Source organism: Rhopilema esculentum, chromosome 2, assembly GCF_057945365.1.
Source record: "Rhopilema esculentum isolate cy_ngs chromosome 2, ASM5794536v1, whole genome shotgun sequence".
Taxonomy (NCBI): Eukaryota; Metazoa; Cnidaria; class Scyphozoa; order Rhizostomeae; family Rhizostomatidae; genus Rhopilema; species Rhopilema esculentum.
This window is the reverse complement of record NC_142816.1, coordinates 3,069,065-3,075,272: the sequence shown is the minus strand read 5'-3', so window position 1 is coordinate 3,075,272 and position 6,208 is coordinate 3,069,065.

Here is a 6,208-nt window from a genome sequence, read left to right as displayed (position 1 = left end):
TTTCACAAAAAGCAGATCAACGTGATAATGAGCTGTCTGACGTAAATTAAAGTCATGAACACTTCTGAGGACTTAAATATGTATTATACAACGATTCGAACAACAGCTGTCGTTTTAAGGGATAACATTGTTCGACAGAGGCAGTATGAAATAGTTCTGACACGTAACATATCTTATATATTGCTCTAGATTCTAACCAAGTTATAGCCTCGAGTTCTTAAAAAACGAATCGTTCCACAATGCCATAATTCGGATAAGCAACTATTTCTCACAATTAACAACAGATTTCAACTCTATTTAATGTAAACTTTGGACACTCTAAGTATGCAGTTTGTACACTTTAAGCTAGTATATAGCCTTTTCCTTTTACGAACAAGAAAAAGGCTTCGTTGGATACTAGACAAGATTAAAATTGCACAACGGACTTCCCTCTATGGACTAATTGCAGAGTCCTTTAGAAACAGATAAAAATAATCCCTCTAGAATGAAGACAAATATACAAATCAATTGACCAGCGATGCTTATATTGCTTAGAAGCATTGGTTCTTTAATTTTTAAAATTGACTCTTAAGTACAAAATATGATACTCAAAAAGTGTACTTATTCCAAGGGACACTATAAGGCTTTTTTACGAAAACTTTAATCCTGTAAAAGGAAAAGTTTACAGCATACATCAGTAAATATTATCAAGAGATGATTTAAACGTTTTTCTAGTTTATTTTACCTAGAATGTATTAAACCAGAGTGTATTAAACCAAGTTTGTGTATTAAACCAAGTTTTGGATAAAATAGTTTTCGGTCAAGAATCGGGTATTTTGGTAAGACTATAGCCTTGCCTTTTTTCAAAAACCCCTTTCTAGTAAAAGTGCCTTTTTAGAGCATAATGCAACTGCCAAGAGAGTCGACAGATGATTTACACGTTTTTCTTGTTTGTTTTCAGTATATTTAACCAAGTTTTGGATGAAAAAGTTCTTGGTCGAGAATTGGGTATTTTGGTAAGGCTATAGCCTTGCCTTTTTTTCAAAAACCCCTTTCTAGTAAAAGTGCTTTTTTAGAGCATAATGCAACTGCCAAGAGAGTCGAGAGTTGATTTACACGTTTTTCTTGTTTGTTTTCAGTGTATTTAACCAAGTTTTGGATGAAAAAGTTCTTGGTCGAGAATTGGGTATTTTGGTAAGACTATAGCCTTGCCTTTTTTTCAAAAACCCCTTTCTAGTAAAAGTGCTTTTTTAGAGCAAAATGCAACTGCCAAGAGAGTCGAGAGATGACTTACACGTTTTTCTTGTTTGTTTTCAGTATATTTAACCAAGTTTTGGATGAAAAAGTTCTTGGTCGAGAATTGGGTATTTTGGTAAGGCTATAGCCTTGCCTTTTTTTCAAAAACCCCTTTCTAGTAAAAGTGCTTTTTTAGAGCATAATGCAACTGCCAAGAGAGTCGAGAGATGACTTACACGTTTTTCTTGTTTGTTTTCAGTATATTTAACCAAGTTTTGGATGAAAAAGTTCTTGGTCGAGAATTGGGTATTTTGGTAAGGCTATAGCCTTGCCTTTTTTAAAAAACCCCTTTCTAGTAAAAGTGCCTTTTTAGAGCATAATGCAACTGCCAAGAGAGTCGAGAGATGACTTACACGTTTTTCTTGTTTGTTTTCAGTATATTTAACCAAGTTTTGGATGAAAAAGTTCTTGGTCGAGAATTGGGTATTTTGGTAAGGCTATAGCCTTGCCTTTTTTTCAAAAACCCCTTTCTAGTAAAAGTGCTTTTTTAGAGCATAATGCAACTGCCAAGAGAGTCGAGAGATGACTTACACGTTTTTCTTGTTTGTTTTCAGTATATTTAACCAAGTTTTGGATGAAAAAGTTCTTGGTCGAGAATTGGGTATTTTGGTAAGGCTATAGCCTTGCCTTTTTTAAAAAACCCCTTTCTAGTAAAAGTGCCTTTTTAGAGCATAATGCAACTGCCAAGAGAGTCGAGAGATGACTTACACGTTTTTCTTGTTTGTTTTCAGTATATTTAACCAAGTTTTGGATGAAAAAGTTCTTGGTCGAGAATTGGGTATTTTGGTAAGGCTATAGCCTTGCCTTTTTTTCAAAAACCCCTTTCTAGTAAAAGTGCCTTTTTAGAGCATAATGCAACTGCCAAGAGAGTCGAGAGATGACTTACACGTTTTTCTTGTTTGTTTTCAGTATATTTAACCAAGTTTTGGATCAAAAAGTTTTTGGTCGAGAATTGGGTATTTTGGTAAGACTATAGCCTTGCCTTTTTTTTAAAAAACCCCTTTCTTGTTAATGTGCCTTTTTAGAGCATAATGCAACTGCCAAGAGAGTCGAGAGATGACTTGCACGTTTTTCTTGTTTGTTTTCAGTATATTTAACCAAGTTTTGGATGAAAAAGTTCTTGGTCGAGAATTGGGTATTTTGGTAAGGCTATAGCCTTGCCTTTTTTTCAAAAACCCCTTTCTAGTAAAAGTGCCTTTTTAGAGCATAATGCAACTGCCAAGAGAGTCGAGAGATGACTTACACGTTTTTCTTGTTTGTTTTCAGTATATTTAACCAAGTTTTGGATCAAAAAGTTTTTGGTCGAGAATTGGGTATTTTGGTAAGACTATAGCCTTGCCTTTTTTTTAAAAAACCCCTTTCTTGTTAATGTGCCTTTTTAGAGCATAATGCAACTGCCAAGAGAGTCGAGAGATGACTTGCACGTTTTTCTTGTTTGTTTTCAGTATATTTAACCAAGTTTTGGATGAAAAAGTTTTTGGTTGAGAATTGGGTATTTTGGTAAGACTATAGCCTTGCCTTTTTTTTAAAAAACCCCTTTCTTGTTAAAGTGCCTTTTTAGAGCATAATGCAACTGCCAAGAGAGTCGAGAGATGACTTACACGTTTTTCTTGTTTGTTTTCAGTGTATTTAACCAAGTTTTGGATGAAAAAGTTCTTGGTCGAGAATTGGGTATTTTGGTAAGGCTATAGCCTTGCCTTTTTTTCAAAAACACCCTTCATGTAAAAGTGCCTTTTTAGAGCATAATGCAACTGCCAAGAGAGTCGAGAGATGACTTACACGTTTTTCTTGTTTGTTTTCAGTATATTTAACCAAGTTTTGGATGAAAAAGTTCTTGGTCGAGAATCGGATATTTTGGTAAGGCTATAGCCTTGCCTTTTTTTCAAAAACCCCTTTCTAGTAAAAGTGCCTTTTTAGAGCATAATGCAACTGCCAAGAGAGTCGAGAGATGACTTACACGTTTTTCTTGTTTGTTTTCACTGTATTTAACCAAGTTTTGGATGAAAAAGTTCTTGGTCGAGAATTGGGTATTTTGGTAAGGCTATAGCCTTGCCTTTTTTTCAAAAACCCCTTTCTAGTAAAAGTGCCTTTTTAGAGCATAATGCAACTGCCAAGAGAGTCGAGAGATGACTTACACGTTTTTCTTGTTTGTTTTCAGTATATTTAACCAAGTTTTGGATGAAAAAGTTCTTGGTCGAGAATTGGGTATTTTGGTAAGACTATAGCCTTGCCTTTTTTTCAAAAACCCCTTTCTAGTAAAAGTGCCTTTTTAGAGCATAATGCAACTGCCAAGAGAGTCGAGAGATGACTTACACGTTTTTCTTGTTTGTTTTCAGTATATTTAACCAAGTTTTGGATGAAAAAGTTCTTGGTCGAGAATTGGGTATTTTGGTAAGGCTATAGCCTTGCCTTTTTTTCAAAATCCCTTTCTAGTAAAAGTGCCTTTTTAGAGCATAATGCAACTGCCAAGAGAGTCGAGAGATGACTTACACGTTTTTCTTGTTTGTTTTCAGTATATTTAACCAAGTTTTGGATGAAAAAGTTCTTGGTCGAGAATTGGGTATTTTGGTAAGGCTATAGCCTTGCCTTTTTTTCAAAAACCCCTTTCTAGTAAAAGTGCCTTTTTAGAGCATAATGCAACTGCCAAGAGAGTCGACCGATGATTTACACGTTTTTCTTGTTTGTTTTCAGTATATTTAACCAAGTTTTGGATGAAAAAGTTCTTGGTCGAGAATTGGGTATTTTGGTAAGGCTATAGCCTTGCCTTTTTTTCAAAAACCCCTTTCTAGTAAAAGTTCCTTTTTAGAGCATAATGCAACTGCCAAGAGAGTCGAGAGATGACTTACACGTTTTTCTTGTTTGTTTTCAGTATATTTAACCAAGTTTTGGATGAAAAAGTTCTTGGTCGAGAATTGGGTATTTTGGTAAGGCTATAGCCTTGCCTTTTTTCAAAATTCCCTTTCTAGTAAAAGTGCCTTTTTAGAGCATAAAGCAACTGCCAAGAGAGTCGACATATGATTTACACGTTTTTCCTGTTTGTTTTCAGTATATTTAACCAAGTTTTGGATGAAAAAGTTCTTGGTCGAGAATTGGGTATTTTGGTAAGACTATAGCCTTGCCTTTTTTTCAAAAACCCCTTTCTAGTAAAAGTGCCTTTTTAGAGCATAATGCAACTGCCAAGAGAGTCGAGAGATGACTTACACGTTTTTCTTGTTTGTTTTCAGTATATTTAACCAAGTTTTGGATGAAAAAGTTCTTGGTCGAGAATTGGGTATTTTGGTAAGGCTATAGCCTTGCCTTTTTTTCAAAATCCCTTTCTAGTAAAAGTGCCTTTTTAGAGCATAATGCAACTGCCAAGAGAGTCGAGAGATGACTTACACGTTTTTCTTGTTTGTTTTCAGTATATTTAACCAAGTTTTGGATGAAAAAGTTCTTGGTCGAGAATTGGGTATTTTGGTAAGGCTATAGCCTTGCCTTTTTTTCAAAAACCCCTTTCTAGTAAAAGTGCCTTTTTAGAGCATAATGCAACTGCCAAGAGAGTCGACCGATGATTTACACGTTTTTCTTGTTTGTTTTCAGTATATTTAACCAAGTTTTGGATGAAAAAGTTCTTGGTCGAGAATTGGGTATTTTGGTAAGGCTATAGCCTTGCCTTTTTTTCAAAAACCCCTTTCTAGTAAAAGTTCCTTTTTAGAGCATAATGCAACTGCCAAGAGAGTCGAGAGATGACTTACACGTTTTTCTTGTTTGTTTTCAGTATATTTAACCAAGTTTTGGATGAAAAAGTTCTTGGTCGAGAATTGGGTATTTTGGTAAGGCTATAGCCTTGCCTTTTTTTCAAAATTCCCTTTCTAGTAAAAGTGCCTTTTTAGAGCATAAAGCAACTGCCAAGAGAGTCGACATATGATTTACACGTTTTTCCTGTTTGTTTTCAGTATATTTAACCAAGTTTTGAATGAAAAAGTTCTTGGTCGAGAATTGGGTATTTTGGTAAGACTATAGCCTTGCCTTTTTTCAAAAACCCCTTTCTAGTAAAAGTGCCTTTTTAGAGCATAAAGCAACTGCCAAGAGAGTCGACATATGATTTACACGTTTTTCTTGTTTGTTTTCAGTATATTTAACCAAGTTTTGGATGAAAAAGTTCTTGGTCGAGAATTGGGTATTTTGGTAAGACTATAGCCTTGCCTTTTTTCAAAAAGCCCTTTCTAGTAAAAGTGCCTTTTTAGAGCATAATGCAACTGCCAAGAGAGTTGACATATGATTTACACGTTTTTCTTGTTTGTTTTCAGTATATTTAACCAAGTTTTGGATGAAAAAGTTCTTGGTCGAGAATTGGGTATTTTGGTAAGACTATAGCCTTGCCTTTTTTCAATAACCCCTTTCTAGTAAAAGTGCCTTTTTAGAGCATAATGCAACTGCCAAGAGAGTCGACATATGATTTACACGTTTTTCTTGTTTGTTTTCAGTATATTTAACCAAGTTTTGGATGAAAAAGTTCTTGGTCGAGAATTGGGTATTTTGGTAACACTATAGCCTTGCCTTTTTTCAAAAAGCCCTTTCTAGTAAAAGTGCCTTTTTAGAGCATAATGCAACTGCCAAGAGAGTCGAGAGATGATTTACACGTTTTTCTTGTTTGTTTTCAGTATATTTAACCAAGTTTTGGATGAAAAAGTTCTTGGTCGAGAATTGGGTATTTTGGTAAAGCTATAGCCTTGCCTTTTTTTCAAAAACCCCTTTCTAGTAAAAGTGCTTTTTTAGAGCATAATGCAACTGCCAAGAGAGTCGAGAGTTGATTTACACGTTCTTCTTGTTTGCTTTCAGTATATTTAACCAAGTTTTGGATGAAAAAGTTCTTGGTCGAGAATTGGGTATTTTGGTAAGACTATAGGCTTGCTTTTTTTCAAAAACCCCTTTCTAGTAAAAGTGCCTTTTT